The sequence below is a fragment of the Silene latifolia genome, unplaced genomic scaffold, assembly GCF_048544455.1.
Source record: "Silene latifolia isolate original U9 population unplaced genomic scaffold, ASM4854445v1 scaffold_278, whole genome shotgun sequence".
NCBI classification, from domain to species: Eukaryota; Viridiplantae; Streptophyta; class Magnoliopsida; order Caryophyllales; family Caryophyllaceae; genus Silene; species Silene latifolia.
The window spans coordinates 27,647-54,439 of NW_027413220.1; the positions used below are offsets into that span (position 1 = coordinate 27,647).

General features: G+C 36.2%; 1 long non-coding RNA gene across 1 annotated transcript; it reads right to left on the reverse strand.

The window, feature by feature from the left end:
* Positions 1–24,581: 24,581 nt before the first annotated feature.
* On the reverse strand, positions 24,582–26,427 carry LOC141639113 (uncharacterized). Its single transcript, XR_012542368.1, has 2 exons — positions 26,323–26,427; positions 24,582–24,780 (listed from the first exon to the last, which is right to left on the reverse strand). It is a non-coding gene; the product is annotated as an uncharacterized LOC141639113 (long non-coding RNA).
* Positions 26,428–26,793: the final 366 nt, after the last annotated feature.

Here is a 26,793-nt window from a genome sequence, read left to right on the forward strand (position 1 = left end):
GTGAACCATTTTTCCTTGTTTATTAGTAAATGTGACTCGTTGTGTGAACTATTTGTCCTTGTTCATTAGTCCTTGTGACTCGTTATGTTAAACAACTGTAATTGTTCATTAGTCCATGTGACTCGTTGTGTGAACCATTTCTCCTTGTTCATTAGTCCTTGTGACTCCTTGTATTAAACAATTGTACTTGTTCATTAGTCCAGGTGACTCGTTGTGTGAACCATTTTTCCTTGTTTATTAGTAAATGTGAATCGTTGTGTGAACTATTTGTCCTTGTTCATTAGTACTTGTGACTCGTTGTGTTAAACAATTGTACTTGTTCATTAGTCCATGTGACTCGTTGTGTGAACCATTTGTCCTTGTTCATTAGTCCTTGTGACTCGTTGTGTAAACTATTTATCCTTGTTTATTAGTCCTTGTGAGTGGTTGTGTTAAACAATTGTACTTGTTCATTAGTCCATGTGACTCGTTGTGTGAACCATTTGTCCTTGTTCATTAGCCCTTGTGACTCGTTGTGTGAACCATTTGTCCTTGTTTATTAGTAAATGTGACTCGTTGTGTGAACTATTTGTCATTGTTCATTAGTCTTTGTGACTCGTTATGTTAAACAATTGTAATTGTTCATTAGTCCATGTGACTCGTTGTGTGAACCATTTGTCCTTGTTCATTAGTCGTTGTGACTCGTTGTGTTAACCATTTGTTCATTAGTCCATGTGACTCGTTGTGTGAACCATTTGTTCTCGTTCATTAGGACGCTTAAAGCAAGTCTTCGTGACTCGTTAGGTTAAGCAATTGTAATTGTTCATTAGTCCATGTGACTCGTTGTGTGAACCATTTGTCCTTTTTCATTAGTACTTGTGACTCGTTGTGTTAAACAATTGTACTTGTTCATTAGTCCATGTGACTCGTTGTGTGAACCATTTATCCTTGTTCATTAGTCCTTGTGACTTGTTGTGTTAAACAATTGTACTTTTTCATTAGTCCATGTGACTCGTTGGTGAACCATTTGTCCTTGTTCATTAGTCCTTGTGACTCGTTGTGTGAACTATTTGGCCTTGTTCATTAGTCCTTGTGACTCGTTGTGTTAAACAATTGTAATTGTTCATTAGTCCATGTGACTCGTTGTGTGAACCATTTTTCCTTGTTTATTAGTAAATGTGACTCGTTGTGTGAACTATTTGTCCTTGTTCATTAGTCCTTGTGACTCGTTATGTTAAACAATTGTAATTGTTCATTATTCCATGTGACTCGTTGTGTGAACCATTTGTCCTTGTTCATTAGTCCTTGTGACTTCTTGTATTAAACAATTGTACTTTTTCATTAGTCCATGTGACTCGTTGTGTGAACCATTTTTCCTTGTTTATTAGTAAATGTGACTCGTTGTGTGAACTATTTGTCCTTGTTCATTAGTCCTTGTGACTCGTTGTGTTAAACAATTGTCCTTGTTCATTAGTCCATGTGACTCGTTGTGTGAACCATTTGTCCTTGTTCATTAGTCCTTATGACTCATTGTGTAAACCATTTATCCTTGTTCATTAGTCCTTGTGAGTCGTTGTGTTAAACAATTTTACTTGTTCATTAGTCCATTTGACTCGTTGTGTGAACCATTTGTCCTTGTTCATTAGTCCTTGTGACTCGTTGTGTTAAACAATTGTACTTGTTCATTAGTCCATGTGACTCGTTGTGTGAACCATTTGTCCTTGTTCATTAGCCCTTGTGACTCGTTGTGTGAACCATTTGTCCTTGTTTATTAGTAAATGTGACTCGTTGTGTGAACTATTTGTCCTTGTTCATTAGTATTCGTGACTCGTTATGTTAAACAATTGTAATTGTTCATTAGTCCATGTGACTCGTTGTGTGAACCATTTGTCCTTGTTCATTAGTCCTTGTGACTTCTTGTATTAAACAATTGTACTTGTTCATTAGTCCATGTGACTCGTTGTGTGAACCGTTTTTCCTTGTTTATTAGTAAATATGACTCGTTGTGTGAACTATTTGTCCTTGTTCATTAGTCCTTGTGACTCGTTGTGTTAAACAATTGTCCTTGTTCATTAGTCCATGTGACTCGTTGTGTGAACCATTTGTCCTTGTTCATTTTTCCTTATGACTCGTTTTGTAAACCATTTATCCTTGTTCATTAGTCCTTGTGAGTGGTTGTGTTAAACAATTGTAATTGTTCATTAGTCCATGTGACTCGTTGTGTGAACCATTTGTCCTTGTTTATTAGTCCTTGTGACTCCTTGTATTAAACAACTGTACTTGTTCATTAGTCCATGTGACTCGTTGTGTGAACCATTTTTCCTTGTTTATTAGTAAATGTGACTCGTTGTGTGAACTATTTGTCCTTGTTCATTAGTCCTTGTGACTCGTTATGTTAAACAATTGTAATTGTTCATTAGTCCATGTGACTCGTTGTGTGAACCATTTCTCCTTGTTCATTAGTCCTTGTGACTCCTTGTATTAAACAATTGTACTTGTTCATTAGTCCATGTGACTCGTTGTGTGAACCATTTTTCCTTGTTTATTAGTAAATTTGAATCGTTGTGTGAACTATTTGTCCTTGTTCATTAGTACTTGTGACTCGTTGTGTTAAACAATTGTACTTGTTCATTAGTCCATGTGACTCGTTGTGTGAACCATTTGTCCTTGTTCATTAGTCCTTGTGACTCGTTGTGTAAACTATTTATCCTTGTTTATCAGTCCTTGTGAGTGGTTGTGTTAAACAATTGTACTTGTTCATTAGTCCATGTGACTCGTTGTGTGAACCATTTGTCCTTGTTCATTAGTCCTTATGACTCGGTGTGTAAACCATTTATCCTTGTTCATTAGTCCTTTTGAGAGGTTGTGTTAAACAATTGTAATTGTTCATTAGTCCATGTGACTCGTTGTGTGAACCATTTGTCCTTGTTCATTAGTCCTTGTGACTCCTTGTATTAAACAACTGTACTTGTTCATTAGTGCATGTGACTCGTTGTGTGAACCATTTTTCCTTGTTTATTAGTAAATGTGACTCGTTGTGTGAACTATTTGTCCTTGTTCATTAGTCCTTGTGACTTGTTATGTTAAACAATTGTAATTGTTCATTAGTCCATGTGACTCGTTGTGTGAACCATTTCTCCTTGTTCATTAGTCCTTGTGACTCCTTGTATTAAACAATTGTACTTGTTCATTAGTCCATGTGACTCGTTGTGTGAACCATTTTTCCTTGTTTATTAGTAAATGTGAATCGTTGTGTGAACTATTTGTCCTTGTTCATTAGTACTTGTGACTCGTTGTGTTAAACAATTGTACTTGTTCATTAGTCCATGTGACTCGTTGTGTGAACCATTTGTCCTTGTTCATTAGTCCTTGTGACTCGTTGTGTGTAAACTATTTATCCTTGTTTATTAGTCCTTGTGAGTGGTTGTGTTAAACAATTGTACTTGTTCATTAGTCCATGTGACTCGTTGTGTGAACCATTTGTCCTTGTTCATTAGCCCTTGTGACTCGTTGTGTGAACCATTTGTCCTTGTTTATTAGTAAATGTGACTCGTTGTGTGAACTATTTGTCATTGTTCATTAGTCTTTGTGACTCGTTATGTTAAACAATTGTAATTGTTCATTAGTCCATGTGACTCGTTGTGTGAACCATTTGTCCTTGTTCATTAGTCGTTGTGACTCGTTGTGTTAAACAATTGTCCTTGTTCATTAGTCCATGTGACTCGTTATGTGAACCATTTGTCCTAGTTCATTAGTCCTTGTGACTCGTTGTGTTAAACAATTGTACTTGTTCATTAGTCCATGTGACTCTTTGTATAACCATTTGTCCTCGTTCATTAGTCCTTGTGACTCGTTGTGTAAACCATTTATCCTTGTTCATTAGTACTTGTGAGTGGTTGTGTTAAACAATTGTAATTGTTCATTAGTCCATGTGACTCGTTGTGTGAACCATTTGTCTTTGTTCATTAGTCCTTGTGACTCCTTGTATTAAACAACTGTACTTGTTCATTAGTCCATGTGACTCGTTGTGTGAACCATTTTTCCTTGTTTATTAGTAAATGTGACTCGTTGTGTGAACTATTTGTCCTTGTTCATTAGTCCTTGTGACTCGTTATGTTAAACAATTGTAATTGTTCATTAGTCCATGTGACTCGTTGTGTGAACCATTTCTCCTTGTTCATTAGTCCTTGTGACTCCTTGTATTAAACAATTGTACTTGTTCATTAGTCCGAGTGACTCGTTGTGTGAACCATTTTTCCTTGTTTATTAGTAAATGTGAATCGTTGTGTGAACTATTTGTCCTTGTTCATTAGTACTTGTGACTCGTTGTGTTAAACAATTGTACTTGTTCATTAGTCCATGTGACTCGTTGTGTGAACCATTTGTCCTTGTTCATTAGTCCTTGTGACTCGTTGTGTAAACTATTTATCCTTGTTTATCAGTCCTTGTGAGTGGTTGTGTTAAACAATTGTACTTGTTCATTAGTCCATGTGACTCGTTGTGTGAACCATTTGTCCTTGTTCATTAGCCCTTGTGACTCGTTGTGTGAACCATTTGTCCTTGTTTATTAGTAAATGTGACTCGTTGTGTGAACTATTTGTCATTGTTCATTAGTCTTTGTGACTCGTTATGTTAAACAATTGTAATTGTTCATTAGTCCATGTGACTCGTTGTGTGAACCATTTGTCCTTGTTCATTAGTCGTTGTGACTCGTTGTGTTAAAATAATTGTACTTGTTCATTAGTCCATGTGACTCGTTGTGTGAACCATTTGTTCTCGTTCATTAGGACGCTCAAAGCAAGTCTTTGTGACTCGTTAGGTTAAGCAATTGTAATTGTTCATTAGTCCATGTGACTCGTTGTGTGAACCATTTGTCCTTTTTCATTAGTACTTGTGACTCGTTGTGTTAAACAATTGTACTTGTTCATTAGTCCATGTGACTCGTTGTGTGAACCATTTATCCTTGTTCATTAGTCCTTGTGACTTGTTGTGTTAAACAATTGTACTTTCTCATTAGTCCATTTGACTCATTGGGTGAACCATTTGTCCTCGTTCATTATTTCTTGTGACTCGTTGTGTGAACTATTTGGCCTTGTTCATTAGTCCTTGTGACTCGTTGTGTTAAACAATTGTAATTGTTCATTAGTCCATGTGACTCGTTGTGTGAACCATTTTTCCTTGTTTATTAGTAAATGTGACTCGTTGTGTGAACTATTTGTCCTTGTTCATTAGTCCTTGTGACTCGTTATGTTAAACAATTGTAATTGTTCATTATTCCATGTGAATCGTTGTGTGAACCATTTGTCCTTGTTCATTAGTCCTTGTGACTTCTTGTATTAAACAATTGTACTTTTTCATTAGTCCATGTGACTCGTTGTGTGAACCATTTTTCCTTGTTTATTAGTAAATGTGACTCGTTGTGTGAACTATTTGTCCTTGTTCATTAGTCCTTGTGACTCGTTGTGTTAAACAATTGTCCTTGTTCATTAGTCCATGTGACTCGTTGTGTGAACCATTTGTCCTTGTTCATTAGTCCTTATGACTCATTGTGTAAACCATTTATCCTTGTTCATTAGTCCTTGTGAGTCGTTGTGTTAAACAATTTTACTTGTTCATTAGTCCATTTGACTCGTTGTGTGAACCATTTGTCCTTGTTCATTAGTCCTTGTGACTCGTTGTGTTAAACAATTGTACTTGTTCATTAGTCCATGTGACTCGTTGTGTGAACCATTTGTCCTTGTTCATTAGCCCTTGTGACGCGTTGTGTGAACCATTTGTCCTTGTTTATTAGTAAATGTGACTCGTTGTGTGAACTATTTGTCCTTGTTCATTAGTATTCGTGACTCGTTATGTTAAACAATTGTAATTGTTCATTAGTCCTTGTGACTCGTTGTGTGAACCATTTGTCCTTGTTCATTAGTCCTTGTGACTTCTTGTATTAAACAATTGTACTTGTTCATTAGTCCATGTGACTCGTTGTGTGAACCATTTTTCCTTGTTTATTAGTAAATATGACTCGTTGTGTGAACTATTTGTCCTTGTTCATTAGTCCTTGTGACTCGTTGTGTTAAACAATTGTCCTTGTTCATTAGTCCATGTGACTCGTTGTGTGAACCATTTGTCCTTGTTCATTTGTCCTTATGACTCGTTTTGTAAACCATTTATCCTTGTTCATTAGTCCTTGTGAGTGGTTGTGTTAAACAATTGTAATTGTTCATTAGTCCATGTGACTCGTTGTGTGAACCATTTGTCCTTGTTTATTAGTCCTTGTGACTCCTTGTATTAAACAATTGTACTTGTTCATTAGTCCATGTGACTCGTTGTGTGAACCATTTTTCCTTGTTTATTAGTAAATGTGACTCGTTGTGTGAACTATTTGTCCTTGTTCATTAGTCCTTTAGACTCGTTATGTTAAACAATTGTAATTGTTCATTAGTCCATGTGACTCATTGTGTGAACCATTTGTCCTTGTTCATTAGTCCTTGTGACTTCTTGTATTAAACAATTGTACTTGTTCATTAGTCCATGTGACTCGTTGTGTGAACCATTTTTCCTTGTTTATTCGTAAATGTGAATCGTTGTGTGAACTATTTGTCCTTGTTCATTAGTACTTGTGACTCGTTGTGTTAAACAATTGTACTTGTTCATTAGTCCATGTAACTCGTTGTGTGAACCATTTGTCCTTGTTCATTAGTCCTTGTGACTCGTTGTGTAAACTATTTATCCTTGTTTATCAGTCCTTGTGAGTGGTTGTGTTAAACAATTGTACTTGTTCATTAGTCCATGTGACTCGTTGTGTGAACCATTTGTCCTTGTTCATTAGTCCTTATGACTCGGTGTGTAAACCATTTATCCTTGTTCATTAGTCCTTGTGAGAGGTTGTGTTAAACAATTGTAATTGTTCATTAGTCCATGTGACTCGTTGTGTGAACCATTTGTCCTTGTTCATTAGTCCTTGTGACTCCTTGTATTAAACATTTGTACTTGTTCATTAGTCCATGTGACTCGTTGTGTGAACCATTTTTCCTTGTTTATTAGTAAATGTGACTCGTTGTGTGAACTATTTGTCCTTGTTCATTAGTCCTTGTGACTCGTTATGTTAAACAATTGTAATTGTTCATTAGTCCATGTGACTCGTTGTGTGAACCATTTTTCCTTGTTCATTAGTCCTTGTGACTCCTTGTATTAAACAATTGTACTTGTTCATTAGTCCATGTGACTCGTTGTGTGAACCATTTTTCCTTGTTTATTAGTAAATGTGAATCGTTGTGTGAACTATTTGTCCTTGTTCATTAGTACTTGTGACTCGTTGTGTTAAACAATTGTACTTGTTCATTAGTCCATGTGACTCGTTGTGTGAACCATTTGTCCTTGTTCATTAGTCCTTGTGACTCGTTGTGTAAACTATTTATCCTTGTTTATCAGTCCTTGTGAGTGGTTGTGTTAAACAATTGTACTTGTTCATTAGTCCATGTGACTCGTTGTGTGAACCATTTGTCCTTGTTCATTAGCCCTTGTGACTCGTTGTGTGAACCATTTGTCCTTGTTTATTAGTAAATGTGACTCGTTGTGTGAACTATTTGTCATTGTTCATTAGTCTTTGTGACTCGTTATGTTAAACAATTGTAATTGTTCATTAGTCCATGTGACTCGTTGTGTGAACCATTTGTCCTTGTTCATTAGTCGTTGTGACTCGTTGTGTTAAAATAATTGTACTTGTTCATTAGTCCATGTGACTCGTTGTGTGAACCATTTGTTCTGTTCATTAGACGCTCAAAGCAAGTCTTCGTGACTCGTTAGGTTAAGCAATTGTAATTGTTCATTAGTCCATGTGACTCGTTGTGTGAACCATTTGTCCTTTTTCATTAGTACTTATGACTCGTTGTGTTAAACAATTGTACTTGTTCATTAGTCCATGTGACTCGTTGTGTGAACCATTTATCCTTGTTCATTAGTCCTTGTGACTTGTTGTGTTAAACAATTGTACTTTCTCATTAGTCCATTTGACTCATTGGGTGAACCATTTGTCCTCGTTCATTAGTCCTTGTGACTCGTTGTGTGAACTATTTGGCCTTGTTCATTAGTCCTTGTGACTCGTTGTGTTAAACAATTGTAATTGTTCATTAGTCCATGTGACTCGTTGTGTGAACCATTTTTCCTTGTTTATTAGTAAATGTGACTCGTTGTGTGAACTATTTGTCCTTGTTCATTAGTCCTTGTGACTCGTTATGTTAAACAATTGTAATTGTTCATTATTCCATGTGACTCGTTGTGTGAACCATTTGTCCTTGTTCATTAGTCCTTGTGACTTCTTGTATTAAACAATTGTACTTTTTCATTAGTCCATGTGACTCGTTGTGTGAACCATTTTTCCTTGTTTATTAGTAAATGTGACTCGTTGTGTGAACTATTTGTCCTTGTTCATTAGTCCTTGTGACTCGTTGTGTTAAACAATTGTCCTTGTTCATTAGTCCATGTGACTCGTTGTGTGAACCATTTGTCCTTGTTCATTAGTCCTTATGACTCATTGTGTAAACCATTTATCCTTGTTCATTAGTCCTTGTGAGTCGTTGTGTTAAACAATTTTACTTGTTCATTAGTCCATTTGACTCGTTGTGTGAACCATTTGTCCTTGTTCATTAGTCCTTGTGACTCGTTGTGTTAAACAATTGTACTTGTTCATTAGTCCATGTGACTCGTTGTGTGAACCATTTGTCCTTGTTCATTAGCCCTTGTGACGCGTTGTGTGAACCATTTGTCCTTGTTTATTAGTAAATGTGACTCGTTGTGTGAACTATTTGTCCTTGTTCATTAGTATTCGTGACTCGTTATGTTAAACAATTGTAATTGTTCATTAGTCCATGTGACTCGTTGTGTGAACCATTTGTCCTTGTTCATTAGTCCTTGTGACTTCTTGTATTAAACAATTGTACTTGTTCATTAGTCCATGTGACTCGTTGTGTGAACCATTTTTCCTTGTTTATTAGTAAATATGACTCGTTGTGTGAACTATTTGTCCTTGTTCATTAGTCCTTGTGACTCGTTGTGTTAAACAATTGTCCTTGTTCATTAGTCCATGTGACTCGTTGTGTGAACCATTTGTCCTTGTTCATTTGTCCTTATGACTCGTTTTGTAAACCATTTATCCTTGTTCATTAGTCCTTGTGAGTGGTTGTGTTAAACAATTGTAATTGTTCATTAGTCCATGTGACTCGTTGTGTGAACCATTTGTCCTTGTTTATTAGTCCTTGTGACTCCTTGTATTAAACATTTGTACTTGTTCATTAGTCCATGTGACTCGTTGTGTGAACCATTTTTCCTTGTTTATTAGTAAATGTGACTCGTTGTGTGAACTATTTGTCCTTGTTCATTAGTCCTTGTGACTCGTTATGTTAAACAATTGTAATTGTTCATTAGTCCATGTGACTCGTTGTGTGAACCATTTCTCCTTGTTCATTAGTCCTTGTGACTCCTTGTATTAAACAATTGTACTTGTTCATTAGTCCATGTGACTCGTTGTGTGAACCATTTTTCCTTGTTTATTAGTAAATGTGAATCGTTGTGTGAACTATTTGTCCTTGTTCATTAGTACTTGTGACTCGTTGTGTTAAACAATTGTACTTGTTCATTAGTCCATGTGACTCGTTGTGTGAACCATTTGTCCTTGTTCATTAGTCCTTGTGACTCGTTGTGTAAACTATTTATCCTTGTTTATCAGTCCTTGTGAGTGGTTGTGTTAAACAATTGTACTTGTTCATTAGTCCATGTGACTCGTTGTGTGAACCATTTGTCCTTGTTCATTAGTCCTTATGACTCGGTGTGTAAACCATTTATCCTTGTTCATTAGTCCTTGTGAGAGGTTGTGTTAAACAATTGTAATTGTTCATTAGTCCATGTGACTCGTTGTGTGAACCATTTATCCTTGTTCATTAGTCCTTGTGACTCCTTGTATTAAACAAATGTACTTGTTCATTAGTCCATGTGACTCGTTGTGTGAACCATTTTTCCTTGTTTATTAGTAAATGTGACTCGTTGTGTGAACTATTTGTCCTTGTTCATTAGTCCTTGTGACTCGTTATGTTAAACAATTGTAATTGTTCATTAGTCCATGTGACTCGTTGTGTGAACCATTTGTCCTTGTTCATTAGTCCTTGTGACTCCTTGTATTAAACAATTGTACTTGTTCATTAGTCCATGTGACTCGTTGTGTGAACCATTTTTCCTTTTTTATTAGTAAATGTGAATCGTTGTGTGAACTATTTGTCCTTGTTTATTAGTACTTGTGACTCGTTGTGTTAAACAATTGTACTTGTTCATTAGTCCATGTGACTCGTTGTGTGAACCATTTGTCCTTGTTCATTAGTCCTTGTGACTCGTTGTGTAAACTATTTATCCTTGTTTATCAGTCCTTGTGAGTGGTTGTATTAAACAATTGTAATTGTTCATTAGTCCATGTGACTCGTTGTGTGAACCATTTGTCCTTGTTCATTAGCGCTTGTGACTCATTGTGTGAACCATTTGTCCTTGTTTATTAGTAAATGTGACTCGTTGTGTGAACTATTTGTCATTGTTCATTAGTCTTTGTGACTCGTTATGTTAAACAATTATAATTGTTCATTAGCCCATGTGACTCGTTGTGTGAACCATTTGTCCTTGTTCATTAGTCGTTGTGACTCGTTGTGTTAAGATAATTGTACTTTTTCATTAGTCCATGTGACTCGTTGTGTGAACCATTTGTTCTCGTTCATTAGGACGCTCAAAGCAAGTCTTCGTGACTCGTTAAGTTAAGCAATTGTAATTGTTCATTAGTCCATGTGACTCGTTGTGTGAACCATTTGTCCTTGTTCATTAGTCCTTGTGACTTGTTGTGTTAAACAATTGTACTTTCTCATTAGTCCATTTGACTCATTGGGTGAACCATTTGTCCTCGTTCATTAGTCCTTGTGACTCGTTGTGTGAACTATTTGGCCTTGTTCATTAGTCCTTGTGACTCGTTGTGTTAAACAATTGTAATTGTTCATTAGTCCATGTGACTCGTTGTGTGAACCATTTTTCCTTGTTTATTAGTAAATGTGACTCGTTGTGTGAACTATTTGTCCTTGTTCATTAGTCCTTGTGACTCGTTATGTTAAACAATTGTAATTGTTCATTATTCCATGTGACTCATTGTGTTAACCATTTGTCCTTGTTCATTAGTCCTTGTGACTTCTTGTATTAAACAATTGTACTTGTTCATTAGTCCATGTGACTCGTTGTGTGAACCATTTTCCCTTGTTTATTAGTAAATGTGACTCGTTGTGTGAACTATTTGTCCTTGTTCATTAGTCCTTGTGACTCGTTGTGTTAAACAATTGTCCTTGTTCATTTGTCCATGTGACTCGTTGTGTGAACCATTTGTCCTTGTTCATTAGTCCTTATGACTTGTTGTGTAAACCATTTATCCTTGTTCATTAGTCCTTGTGAGTCGTTGTGTTAAACAATTTTACTTGTTCATTAGTCCATTTGACTCGTTGTGTGAACCATTTGTCCTTGTTCATTAGTCCTTGTGACTCGTTGTGTTAAACAATTGTACTTGTTCATTAGTCATTGTGACTCGTTGTGTGAACCATTTGTCCTTGTTCATTAGCCCTTGTGACTCGTTGTGTGAACCATTTGTCCTTGTTTATTAGTAAATGTGACTCGTTGTGTGAACTATTTGTCCTTGTTCATTAGTATTCGTGACTCGTTATGTTAAACAATTGTAATTGTTCATTAGTCCATGTGACTCGTTGTGTGAACCATTTGTCCTTGTTCATTAGTCCTTGTGACTTCTTGTATTAAACAATTGTACTTGTTCATTAGTCCATGTGACTCGTTGTGTGAACCATTTTTCCTTGTTTATTAGTAATGTGACTCGTTGTGTGAACTATTTGTCCTTGTTCATTAGTCCTTGTGACTCGTTGTGTTAAACAATTGTCCTTGTTCATTAGTCCATGTGACTCGTTGTGTGAACCATTTGTCCTTGTTCATTAGTCCTTATGACTCGTTTTGTAAACCATTTATCCTTGTTCATTAGTCCTTGTGAGTGGTTGTGTTAAACAATTGTAATTGTTCATTAGTCCATGTGACTCGTTGTGTGAACCATTTGTCCTTGTTCATTAGTCTTTGTGACTCCTTGTATTAAACAACTGTACTTGTTCATTAGTCCATGTGACTCGTTGTGTGAACCATTTTTCCTTGTTTATTAGTAAATGTGACTCGTTGTGTAAACTATTTGTCCTTGTTCATTAGTCCTTGTGACTCGTTATGTTAAACAATTGTAATTGTTCATTAGTCCATGTGACTCGTTGTGTGAACCATTTCTCCTTGTTCATTAGTCCTTGTGACTCCTTGTATTAAACAATTGTACTTGTTCATTAGTCCATGTGACTCGTTGTGTGAACCATTTTTCCTTGTTTATTAGTAAATGTGAATCGTTGTGTGAACTATGTGTCCTTGTTCATTAGTACTTGTGACTCGTTGTGTTAAACAATTGTACTTGTTCATTAGTCCATGTGACTCGTTGTGTGAACCATTTGTCCTTGTTCATTAGTCCTTGTGACTCGTTGTGTAAACTATTTATCCTTGTTTATCAGTCCTTGTGAGTGGTTGTGTTAAACAATTGTACTTGTTCATTAGTCCATGTGACTCGTTGTGTGAACCATTTGTCCTTGTTCATTAGTCCTTATGACTCGTTGTGTAAACCATTTATCCTTGTTCATTAGTCCTTGTGAGTGGTTGTGTTAAACAATTGTAATTGTTCATTAGTCCATGTGACTCGTTGTGTGAACCATTTGTCCTTGTTCATTAGTCCTTGTGACTCCTTTTATTAAACAACTGTACTTGTTCATTAGTCCATGTGACTCGTTGTGTGAACCATTTTTCCTTGTTTATTAGTAAATGTGACTCGTTGTGTGAACTATTTGTCCTTGTTCATTAGTCCTTGTGACTCGTTATGTTAAACAATTGTAATTGTTCATTAGTCCATGTGACTCGTTGTGTGAACCATTTCTCCTTGTTCATTAGTCCATGTGACTCGTTGTGTGAACCATTTGATCTCGTTCATTAGGACGTTCAAAGCAAGTCTTCGTGACTCGTTAGGTTAAGCAATTGTAATTGTTCATTAGTCCATGTGACTTGTTGTGTGAACCATTTGTCCTTTTTCATTAGTAATTGTGACTCGTTGTGTTAAACAATTGTACTTGTTCATTAGTCCATGTGACTCGTTGTGTGAACCATTTGTCCTTGTTCATTAGTCCTTGTGACTCGTTGTGTAAACTATTTATCCTTGTTTATCAGTCCTTGTGAGTGGTTTTGTTAAACAATTGTACTTGTTCATTAGTCCATGTGACTCGTTGTGTGAACCATTTGTCCTTGTTCATTAGCCCTTGTAACTCGTTGTGTGAACCATTTGTCCTTGTTTATTAGTAAATGTGACTCGTTGTGTGAACTATTTGTCATTGTTCATTAGTCTTTGTGACTCGTTATGTTAAACAATTGTAATTGTTCATTAGTCCATGTGACTCGTTGTGTGAACCATTTGTCCTTGTTCATTAGTCGTTGTGACTCGTTGTGTTAAAATAATTGTACTTGTTCATTAGTCCATGTGACTCGTTGTGTGAACCATTTGTTCTCGTTCATTAGGACGCTCAAAGCAAGTCTTCGTGACTCGTTAGGTTAAGCAATTGTAATTGTTCATTAGTCCATGTGACTCGTTGTGTGAACCATTTGTCCTTTTTCATTAGTACTTGTGACTCGTTGTGTTAAACAATTGTACTTGTTCATTAGTCCATGTGACTCGTTGTGTGAACCATTTATCCTTGTTCATTAGTCCTTGTGACTTGTTGTGTTAAACAATTGTACTTTCTCATTAGTCCATTTGACTCATTGGGTGAACCATTTGTCCTCGTTCATTAGTCCTTGTGACTCGTTGTGTGAACTATTTGGCCTTGTTCATTAGTCCTTGTGACTCGTTGTGTTAAACAATTGTAATTGTTCATTAGTCCATGTGACTCGTTGTGTGAACCATTTTTCCTTGTTTATTAGTAAATGTGACTCGTTGTGTGAACTATTTGTCCTTGTTCATTAGTCCTTGTGACTCGTTATGTTAAACAATTGTAATTGTTCATTATTCCATGTGACTCGTTGTGTGAACCATTTGTCCTTGTTCATTAGTCCTTGTGACTTCTTGTATTAAAAAATTGTACTTTTTCATTAGTCCATGTGACTCGTTGTGTGAACCATTTTTCCTTGTTTATTAGTAAATGTGACTCGTTGTGTGAACTATTTGTCCTTGTTCATTAGTCCTTGTGACTCGTTGTGTTAAACAATTGTCCTTGTTCATTAGTCCATGTGACTCGTTGTGTGAACCATTTGTCCTTGTTCATTAGTCCTTATGACTCATTGTGTAAACCATTTATCCTTGTTCATTAGTCCTTGTGAGTCGTTGTGTTAAACAATTTTACTTGTTCATTAGTCCATTTGACTCGTTGTGTGAACCATTTGTCCTTGTTCATTAGTCCTTGTGACTCGTTGTGTTAAACAATTGTAATTGTTCATTAGTCCATGTGACTCGTTGTGTGAACCATTTGTCCTTGTTCATTAGCCCTTGTGACGCGTTGTGTGAACCATTTGTCCTTGTTTATTAGTAAATGTGACTCGTTGTGTGAACTATTTGTCCTTGTTCATTAGTATTCGTGACTCGTTATGTTAAACAATTGTAATTGTTCATAAGTCCATGTGACTCGTTGTGTGAACCATTTGTCCTTGTTCATTAGTCCTTGTGACTTCTTGTATTAAACAATTGTACTTGTTCATTAGTCCATGTGACTCGTTGTGTGAACCGTTTTTCCTTGTTTATTAGTAAATATGACTCGTTGTGTGAACTATTTGTCCTTGTTCATTAGTACTTGTGACTCGTTGTGTTAAACAATTGTACTTGTTCATTAGTCCATGTGACTCGTTGTGTGAACCATTTGTCCTTGTTCATTAGTCCTTGTGACTCGTTGTGTAAACTATTTATCCTTGTTTATCAGTCCTTGTGAGTGGTTGTGTTAAACAATTGTACTTGTTCATTAGTCCATGTGACTCGTTGTGTGAACCATTTGTCCTTGTTCATTAGTCCTTATGACTCGGTGTGTAAACCATTTCTCCTTGTTCATTAGTCCTTGTGACTCCTTGTATTAAACAATTGTACTTGTTCATTAGTCCATGTGACTCGTTGTGTGAACCATTTGTCCTTGTTTATTAGTAAATGTGACTCGTTGTGTGAACTATTTGTCATTGTTCATTAGTCTTTGTGACTCGTTATGTTAAACAATTGTAATTGTTCATTAGTCCATGTGACTCGTTGTGTGAACCATTTGTCCTTGTTCATTAGTCGTTGTGACTCGTTGTGTTAAAATAATTGTACTTGTTCATTAGTCCATGTGACTCGTTGTGTGAACCATTTGTTCTCGTTCATTAGGACGCTCAAAGCAAGTCTTCGTGACTCGTTAGGTTAAGCAATTGTAATTGTTCATTAGTCCATGTGACTCGTTGTGTGAACCATTTGTCCTTTTTCATTAGTACTTGTGACTCGTTGTGTTAAACAATTGTACTTGTTCATTAGTCCATGTGACTCGTTGTGTGAACCATTTATCCTTGTTCATTAGTCCTTGTGACATGTTGTGTTAAACAATTGTACTTTCTCATTAGTCCATTTGACTCATTGGGTGAACCATTTGTCCTCGTTCATTAGTCCTTGTGACTCGTTGTGTGAACTATTTGGCCTTGTTCATTAGTCCTTGTGACTCGTTGTGTTAAACAATTGTAATTGTTCATTAGTCCATGTGACTCGTTGTGTGAACCATTTTTCCTTGTTTATTAGTAAATGTGACTCGTTGTGTGAACTATTTGTCCTTGTTCATTAGTCCTTGTGACTCGTTATGTTAAACAATTGTAATTGTTCATTATTCCATGTGACTCGTTATGTGAACCATTTGTCCTTGTTCATTAGTCCTTGTGACTTCTTGTATTAAACAATTGTACTTTTTCATTAGTCCATGTGACTCGTTGTGTGAACCATTTTTCCTTGTTTATTAGTAAATGTGACTCGTTGTGTGAATTATTTGTCCTTGTTCATTAGTCCTTGTGACTCGTTGTGTTAAACAATTGTCCTTGTTCATTAGTCCATGTGACTCGTTGTGTGAACCATTTGTCCTTGTTCATTAGTCCTTATGACTCATTGTGTAAACCATTTATCCTTGTTCATTAGTCCTTGTGAGTCGTTGTGTTAAACAATTTTACTTGTTCATTAGTCCATTTGACTCGTTGTGTGAACCATTTGTCCTTGTTCATTAGTCCTTGTGACTCGTTGTGTTAAACAATTGAACTTGTTCATTAGTCCATGTGACTCGTTGTGTGAACCATTTGTCCTTGTTCATTAGCCCTTGTGACGCGTTGTGTGAACCATTTGTCCTTGTTTATTAGTAAATGTGACTCGTTGTGTGAACTATTTGTCCTTGTTCATTAGTATTCGTGACTCGTTATGTTAAACAATTGTAATTGTTCATTAGTCCATGTGACTCGTTGTGTGAACCATTTGTCCTTGTTCATTAGTCCTTGTGACTTCTTGTATTAAACAATTGTACTTGTTCATTAGTCCATGTGACTCGTTGTGTGAACCATTTTTCCTTGTTTATTAGTAAATATGACTCGTTGTGTGAACTATTTGTCCTTGTTCATTAGTCCTTGTGACTCGTTGTGTTAAACAATTGTCCTTGTTCATTAGTCCATGTGACTCGTTGTGTGAACCATTTGTCCTTGTTCATTTGTCCTTATGACTCGTTTTGTAAACCATTTATCCTTGTTCATTAGTCCTTGTGAGTGGTTGTGTTAAACAATTGTAATTGTTCATTAGTCCATGTGACTCGTTGTGTGAACCATTTGTCCTTGTTTATTAGTCCTTGTGACTCCTTGTATTAAACAACTGTACTTGTTCATTAGTCCATGTGACTCGTTGTGTGAACCATTTTTCCTTGTTTATTAGTAAATGTGACTCGTTGTGTGAACTATTTGTCCTTGTTCATTAGTCCTTCTGACTCGTTATGTTAAACAATTGTAATTGTTCATTAGTCCATGTGACTCGTTGTGTGAACCATTTCTCCTTGTTCATTAGTCCTTGTGACTCCTTGTATTAAACAATTGTACTTGTTCATTAGTCCATGTGACTCGTTGTGTGAACCATTTTTCCTTGTTTATTAGTAAATGTGAATCGTTGTGTGAACTATTTGTCCTTGTTCATTAGTACTTGTGACTCGTTGTGTTAAACAATTGTACTTGTTCATTAGTCCATGTGACTCGTTGTGTGAACCATTTGTCCTTGTTCATTAGTCCTTGTGACTCGTTGTGTAAACTATTTATCCTTGTTTATCAGTCCTTGTGAGTGGTTGTGTTAAACAATTGTACTTGTTCATTAGTCCATGTGACTCGTTGTGTGAACCATTTGTCCTTGTTCATTAGTCCTTATGACTCGGTGTGTAAACCATTTCTCCTTGTTCATTAGTCCTTGTGACTCCTTGTATTAAACAATTGTACTTGTTCATTAGTCCATGTGACTCGTTGTGTGAACCATTTGTCCTTGTTTATTAGTAAATGTGACTCGTTGTGTGAACTATTTGTCATTGTTCATTAGTCTTTGTGACTCGTTATGTTAAACAATTGTAATTGTTCATTAGTCCATGTGACTCGTTGTGTGAACCATTTGTCCTTGTTCATTAGTCGTTGTGACTCGTTGTGTTAAAATAATTGTACTTGTTCATTAGTCCATGTGACTCGTTGTGTGAACCATTTGTTCTCGTTCATTAGGACGCTCAAAGCAAGTCTTCGTGACTCGTTAGGTTAAGCAATTGTAATTGTTCATTAGTCCATGTGACTCGTTGTGTGAACCATTTGTCCTTTTCATTAGTACTTGTGACTCGTTGTGTTAAACAATTGTACTTGTTCATTAGTCCATGTGACTCGTTGTGTGAACCATTTATCCTTGTTCATTAGTCCTTGTGACATGTTGTGTTAAACAATTGTACTTTCTCATTAGTCCATTTGACTCATTGGGTGAACCATTTGTCCTCGTTCATTAGTCCTTGTGACTCGTTGTGTGAACTATTTGGCCTTGTTCATTAGTCCTTGTGACTCGTTGTGTTAAACAATTGTAATTGTTCATTAGTCCATGTGACTCGTTGTGTGAACCATTTTTCCTTGTTTATTAGTAAATGTGACTCGTTGTGTGAACTATTTGTCCTTGTTCATTAGTCCTTGTGACTCGTTATGTTAAACAATTGTAATTGTTCATTATTCCATGTGACTCGTTATGTGAACCATTTGTCCTTGTTCATTAGTCCTTGTGACTTCCTGTATTAAACAATTGTACTTTTTCATTAGTCCATGTGACTCGTTGTGTGTACCATTTTTCCTTGTTTATTAGTAAATGTGACTCGTTGTGTGAACTATTTGTCCTTGTTCATTAGTCCTTGTGACTCGTTGTGTTAAACAATTGTCCTTGTTCATTAGTCCATGTGACTCGTTGTGTGAACCATTTGTCCTTGTTCATTAGTCCTTATGACTCATTGTGTAAACCATTTATCCTTGTTCATTAGTCCTTGTGAGTCGTTGTGTTAAACAATTTTACTTGTTCATTAGTCCATTTGACTCGTTGTGTGAACCATTTGTCCTTGTTCATTAGTCCTTGTGACTCGTTGTGTTAAACAATTGTACTTGTTCATTAGTCCATGTGACTCGTTGTGTGAACCATTTGTCCTTGTTCATTAGCCCTTGTGACGCGTTGTGTGAACCATTTGTCCTTGTTTATTAGTAAATGTGACTCGTTGTGTGAACTATTTGTCCTTGTTCATTAGTATTCGTGACTCGTTATGTTAAACAATTGTAATTGTTCATTAGTCCATGTGACTCGTTGTGTGAACCATTTATCCTTGTTCATTAGTCCTTGTGACTTCTTGTATTAAACAATTGTACTTGTTCATTAGTCCATGTGACTCGTTGTGTGAACCGTTTTTCCTTGTTTATTAGTAAATATGACTCATTGTGTGAACTATTTGTCCTTGTTCATTAGTCCTTGTGACTCGTTGTGTTAAACAATTGTCCTTGTTCATTAGTCCATGTGACTCGTTGTGTGAACCATTTGTCCTTGTTCATTTGTCCTTATGACTCGTTTTGTAAACCATTTATCCTTGTTCATTAGTCCTTGTGAGTGGTTGTGTTAAACAATTGTAATTGTTCATTAGTCCATGTGACTCGTTGTGTGAACCATTTGTCCTTGTTTATTAGTCCTTGTGACTCCTTGTATTAAACAACTGTACTTGTTCATTAGTCCATGTGACTCGTTGTGTGAACCATTTTTCCTTGTTTATTAGTAAATGTGACTCGTTGTGTGAACTATTTGTCCTTGTTCATTAGTCCTTCTGACTCGTTATGTTAAACAATTGTAATTGTTCATTAGTCCATGTGACTCGTTGTGTGAACCATTTCTCCTTGTTCATTAGTCCTTTTGACTCCTTGTATTAAACAATTGTACTTGTTCATTAGTCCATGTGACTCGTTGTGTGAACCATTTTTCCTTGTTTATTAGTAAATGTGAATCGTTGTGTGAACTATTTGTCCTTGTTCATTAGTACTTGTGACTCGTTGTGTTAAACAATTGTACTTGTTCATTAGTCCATGTGACTCGTTGTGTGAACCATTTGTCCTTGTTCATTAGTCCTTGTGACTCGTTGTGTAAACTATTTATCCTTGTTTATCAGTCCTTGTGAGTGGTTGTGTTAACCAATTGTACTTGTTCATTAGTCCATGTGACTCGTTGTGTGAACCATTTGTCCTTGTTCATTAGTCCTTATGACTCGGTGTGTAAACCATTTATCCTTGTTCATTAGTCCTTGTGAGAGGTTGTGTTAAAAATTTGTAATTGTTCATTAGTCCATGTGACTCGTTGTGTGAACCATTTGTCCTTGTTCATTAGTCCTTGTGACTCCTTGTATTAAACAACTGTACTTGTTCATTAGTCCATGTGACTCGTTGTGTGAACCATTTTTCCTTGTTTATTAGTAAATGTGACTCGTTGTGTGAACTATTTGTCCTTGTTCATTAGTCCTTGTGACTCGTTATGTTAAACAATTGTAATTGTTCATTAGTCCATGTGACTCGTTGTGTGAACCATTTCTCCTTGTTCATTAGTCCTTGTGACTCCTTGTATTAAACAATTGTACTTGTTCATTAGTCCATGTGACTCGTTGTGTGAACCATTTTTCCTTGTTTATTAGTAAATGTGAATCGTTGTGTGAACTATTTGTCCTTGTTCATTAGTACTTGTGACTCGTTGTGTTAAACAATTGTACTTGTTCATTAGTCCATGTGACTCGTTGTGTGAACCATTTGTCCTTGTTCATTAGTCCTTGTGACTCGTTGTGTAAACTATTTATCCTTGTTTATCAGTCCTTGTGAGTGGTTGTATTAAACAATTGTAATTGTTCATTAGTCCATGTGACTCGTTGTGTGAACCATTTGTCCTTGTTCATTAGCGCTTGTGACTCATTGTGTGAACCATTTGTCCTTGTTTATTAGTAAATGTGACTCGTTGTGTGAACTATTTGTCATTGTTCATTAGTCTTTGTGACTCGCTATGTTAAACAATTATAATTGTTCATTAGTCCATGTGACTCGTTGTGTGACCCATTTGACCTTGTTCATTAGTCGTTGTGACTCGTTGTGTTAAAATAATTGTACTTTTTCATTAGTCCATGTGACTCGTTGTGTGAACCATTTGTTCTCGTTCATTAGGACGCTCAAAGCAAGTCTTCGTGACTCGTTAGGTTAAGCAATTGTAATTGTTCATTAGTCCATGTGACTCGTTGTGTGAACCATTTGTCCTTGTTCATTAGTCCTTGTGACTTGTTGTGTTAAACAATTGTACTTTCTCATTAGTCCATTTGACTCATTGGGTGAACCATTTGTCCTCGTTCATTAGTCCTTGTGACTCGTTGTGTGAACTATTTGGCCTTGTTCATTAGTCCTTGTGACTCGTTGTGTTAAACAATTGTAATTGTTCATTAGTCCATGTGACTCGTTGTGTGAACCATTTTTCCTTGTTTATTAGTAAATGTGGCTCGTTGTGTGAACTATTTGTCCTTGTTCATTAGTCCTTGTGACTCGTTATGTTAAACAATTGTAATTGTTCATTATTCCATGTGACTCATTGTGTGAACCATTTGTCCTTGTTCATTCGTCCTTGGGACTTCTTGTATTAAACAATTGTATTTGTTCATTAGTCCATGTGACTCGTTGTGTAAACCATTTTCCCTTGTTTATTAGTAAATGTGACTCGTTGTGTGAACTATTTGTCCTTGTTCATTAGTCCTTGTGACTCGTTGTGTTAAACAATTGTCCTTGTTCATTAGTCCATGTGACTCGTTGTGTGAACCATTTGTCCTTGTTCATTAGTCCTTATGACTTGTTGTGTAAACCATTTATCCTTGTTCATTAGTCCTTGTGAGTCGTTGTGTTAAACAATTTTACTTGTTCATTAGTCCATTTGACTCGTTGTGTGAACCATTTGTCCTTGTTCATTAGTCCTTGTGACTCGTTGTGTTAAACAATTGTACTTGTTCATTAGTCATTGTGACTCGTTGTGTGAACCATTTGTCCTTGTTCATTAGCCCTTGTGACGCGTTGTGTGAACCATTTGTCCTTGTTTATTAGTAAATGTGACTCGTTGTGTGAACTATTTGTCCTTGTTCATTAGTATTCGTGACTCGTTATGTTAAACAATTGTAATTGTTCATTAGTCCATGTGACTCGTTGTGTGAACCATTTGTCCTTGTTCATTAGTCCTTGTGACTTCTTGTATTAAACAATTGTACTTGTTCATTAGTCCATGTGACTCGTTGTGTGAACCATTTTTCCTTGTTTATTAGTAAATATGACTCGTTGTGTGAACTATTTGTCCTTGTTCATTAGTCCTTGTGACTCGTTGTGTTAAACAATTGTCCTTGTTCATTAGTCCATGTGACTCGTTGTGTGAACCATTTGTCCTTGTTCATTAGTCCTTATGACTCGTTTTGTAAACCATTTATCCTTGTTCATTAGTCCTTGTGAGTGGTTGTGTTAAACAATTGTAATTGTTCATTAGTCCATGTGACTCGTTGTGTGAACCATTTGTCCTTGTTCATTAGTCTTTGTGACTCCTTGTATTAAACAACTGTACTTGTTCATTAGTCCATGTGACTCGTTGTGTGAACCATTTTTCCTTGTTTATTAGTAAATGTGACTCGTTGTATAAACTATTTGTCCTTGTTCATTAGTCCTTGTGACTCGTTATGTTAAACAATTGTAATTGTTCATTAGTCCATGTGACTCGTTGTGTGAACCATTTCTCCTTGTTCATTAGTCCTTGTGACTCCTTGTATTAAACAATTGTACTTGTTCATTAGTCCATGTGACTCGTTGTGTGAACCATTTTTCCTTGTTTATTAGTAAATGTGAATCGTTGTGTGAACTATTTGTCCTTGTTCATTAGTACTTGTGACTCGTTGTGTTAAACAATTGTACTTGTTCATTAGTCCATGTGACTCGTTGTGTGAACCATTTGTCCTTGTTCATTAGTCCTTGTGACTCGTTGTGTAAACTATTTATCCTTGTTTATCAGTCCTTGTGAGTGGTTGTGTTAAACTATTGTACTTGTTCATTAGTCCATGTGACTCGTTGTGTGAACCATTTGTCCTTGTTCATTAGTCCTTATGACTCGTTGTGTAAACCATTTATCCTTGTTCATTAGTCCTTGTGAGTGGTTGTGTTAAACAATTGTAATTGTTCATTAGTCCATGTGACTCGTTGTGTGAACCATTTGTCCTTGTTCATTAGTCCTTGTGACTCCTTGTATTAAACAACTGTACTTGTTCATTAGTCCATGTGACTCGTTGTGTGAACCATTTTTCCTTGTTTATTAGTAAATGTGACTCGTTGTGTGAACTATTTGTCCTTGTTCATTAGTCCTTGTGACTCGTTATGTTAAACAATTGTAATTGTTCATTAGTCCATGTGACTCGTTGTGTGAACCATTTCTCCTTGTTCATTAGTCCATGTGACTCGTTGTGTGAACCATTTGTTCTCGTTCATTAGGACGTTCAAAGCAAGTCTTCGTGACTCGTTAGGTTAAGCAATTGTAATTGTTCATTAGTCCATGTGACTTGTTGTGTGAACCATTTGTCCTTTTTCATTAGTACTTGTGACTCGTTGTGTTAAACTATTGTACTTGTTCATTTGTCCATGTGACTCGTTGTGTGAACCATTTGTCCTTGTTCATTAGTCCTTGTGACTCGTTGTGTATACCATTTATCCTTGTTTATTAGTCCTTGTGAGTGGTTGTGTTAAACAATTGTACTTTTTCATTAGTCCATGTGACTCGTTGTGTGAACCATTTGTCCTTGTTCATTAGTCCTTGTGACTCCTTGTATTAAACAACTGTACTTGTTCATTAGTCCATGTGACTCGTTGTGTGAACCATTTTTCCTTGTTTATTAGTAAATGTGACTCGTTGTGTGAACTATTTGTCCTTGTTCATTAGTCCTTGTGACTCGTTATGTTAAACAATTGTAATTGTTCATTAGTCCATGTGACTCATTGTGTGAACCATTTCTCCTTGTTCATTAGTCCTTGTGTGGAGTAAAACTCTTAGGACTTGATTTTTGGACATATAAGACTCGAAAACAAGAACTAACTTGGACAGAATTAGACTCAACAAAGGACTCGATTTGGACACTTAGATGGATTGTTTTAAGGACCAACAAGCTATATAAGGACACATTTAGAAGCTAATAAACGATTCAACCAAAGCAAGGCACGGCACAAATTGCTGTTTTGGACGATTATAAGATCCTAAATAGCTTGATAACTTTGAAAGAAAGCAATGGAAATAAGATTGTAACTTAAATGCTTATGAACTAACCATTCAAATAACAATTCCCACAATAACTTAAGGCAACAAAACAGAAACTTTGGGACTGTTTTGACACAAAACAATAACAAGACTCGGGATATGACTTGAGAAGATCACAAAGCAATCTCAAGACTCGGGATGTTGTTCAAGATCACAAAGCAAGAACTAATCCCCTTATGCACTTGGTCAGATCACAAAGCAAACCAAGATACACGACCCCAAACACTGAGTAATGGAGTTGTTCTAGCACTAAGCAAAGAACTAATCAAGGGTTTTGAGAAACCTCATAAAACTCATAATTTTCATTAACTCCAATCTGATTTTCTCATGTCTAACTTGGTTTATATAGACCAAGGCTTACAATCTTGACCCTTGATTACAAGTTACATCTAAGTGCCACAAAATGAGCAGCTAAAAGGACATAAAAACAGCAGCCTAGGTGTGACACCCTCATTTTTAGCGATAAATAAACACGTAAATTCTACAGAAAAACTGACAGGATATGTTTGTAACTGGTTCAACTAGATAAAACCTGTAATTTCAAAAACTTTTCTAAACCAATCACAAACACTTCCAATTGAAGAGTGCCAAAACCTGCAAATACTAACACACTAATTTACATAACATAACTAAAGTCACGAGAATAACGTGATACAAACCAAAGTAAGAGAGGGAGACATATGTCCCTTCAAAATATAAACACAACCAAATGTTTAAAGGTTTACTACAAAATAACCAAACTAAGTCCAAGGTTCTTTTGCTCACTAGCTCGTCTGTGACCCCATCTAATCATCATCAACCTGTCAATCGCATTTTATACAAACACGAAAGCCACAATTCAGTGGGGAGTAACTTCGAGTCCTCCCCCCACGGAATGTCATATTTAATGTAACATGTAATGTAACATGTAAACAACATCACAAATAATCTAGATATCAAGTATTCTAACATATGAACACTAAACTGACCAAATTAAACTATCATGTGAAACATATAACAAGCAGTAATCCAAACTTTATCAATTGTAACCGGCTTGCATCTCACCTATTACAACTCATAAAATCACCATACAAGAAAGGACAATATATCAAAGACAGGCATAAGTTCTTAGTACGGTCAATAGTCACTCTGTAACTCGAGTCTATACCACGAGGTAGGGAAGGTAATCGAACCGGTATCCTGGCTCAGAGGTTCTATCAAAACATGGCCAGGACACAACACAACCCTAGCCTAAAATCTGCGCAGACCTAGACATGCGGATACACACCACCGCACCCAAGACTCACAACTTTTCTAAAACAAAGTGAGTACCCTAAGGAGTCCACCAAAGGGTTGGCTAGTACTTAAGCTGACCACTTACTATCAAAATAAGTAACGAGGTCATGCCCCAACTTGGATATAATCCCACCAAGTCAGGAACACAAAGGCTATTAAGCAGTGAACATATACTCGTCAAAGACTATAAAGGCCTATCAATGACAAACACAACAACCCGCAAGAAGTATTCAATACCAATTCCATTTCAAGCAATATTAGCAATATTAAAGGTTTCGGGGAATCTAAGGCCGCTTCTACAATATAAGAACCCATTCAAATCAACCAACAATATATGTGAAATAAAAACATAATTAATGGCCTAAAACAAGAATAAGGCCAATTACCCATTTTTCACAATAATTCATCCAACCGAATTTTTACCCGCAACCCCAGTCCTGCGACAGGTACGGGTTAAATCATGGTGACCAATCCCACAGCTTGATCGACATCGATTCATCAAAGGGACCAAGGCTCGATTTTCGGCTTAATCACCAAAACATTGCAATTATCGCTATAAAATTCATTTTAAGCCTATTCTTTACAATTTCATATCATAACCTATCCTAACATGTGCAACTACCAATATAAACATAATTTTACCATCAACATTATATTTACTACTAATATGATTCATTTCAAAAGATTACCCATTTGTTACTTATACTAAATATAACATTAATAAACCCGAAACGACAAATAATGCATGAAAAACCGCGAAACAAGCAACGGGCCAACCGGCCAACCCAAATACCGTGGCCTCGCTGCCGGGCCTGCCGGCTGGGCGGGCCTGCTGGCCGCCACCCCAAACCCTCCATTTTTCCATTTTTGTTCAGTTTAACATCGTCTGAAGCATCAATTAATCATTCCCATTTCATTTCCATACTAATAAGTGAACTTAACATACAAAAGACATGAATTTAACCTATATTTTCATGTGAAATAAACTACTCAAATAACCTTCACAAAAATCATACAAAAAGCAAAGAATGTGACATTTAATCGTCGAGTAACTCGAAATATGTTACCTTAAGCTAGAAAAAGGCAAATAACCCTTGAGAAAACCCTAAAAACAGTAGCTACCCATCATCCTCTACTATATAGGAGTCCCCTATATCATCCTCATAATCTTCACCTATTAAAAACAACAAAAACACAACAATAATCACTAAAACCGAAATTATGCCCAAAATCATCTTAAATCGACATCATGAAAACTGAAATTAAAACATACTAGGGTGTAGATCTTGAAGAGAGGATTCCGAAAATATAAATTTTGCGAAAATCGGACTAGAAACGAAGAAATTATGATGAAATTACGATTGTAAGATTATTTGATTATTTTTCTTTGTGGATTTCGGTCAAGATGAACAAAACAAAAACAAAAGAAGTCCTAGGAAGAAATGGGAAGGAGGAAGAGGAGGTGTGCCGTGGAAAGGAGGGAAGGAGCGGGGTATGTGGCGGAATTTCATTAGTCGGTTTTAGCTCGTTTTCGACGA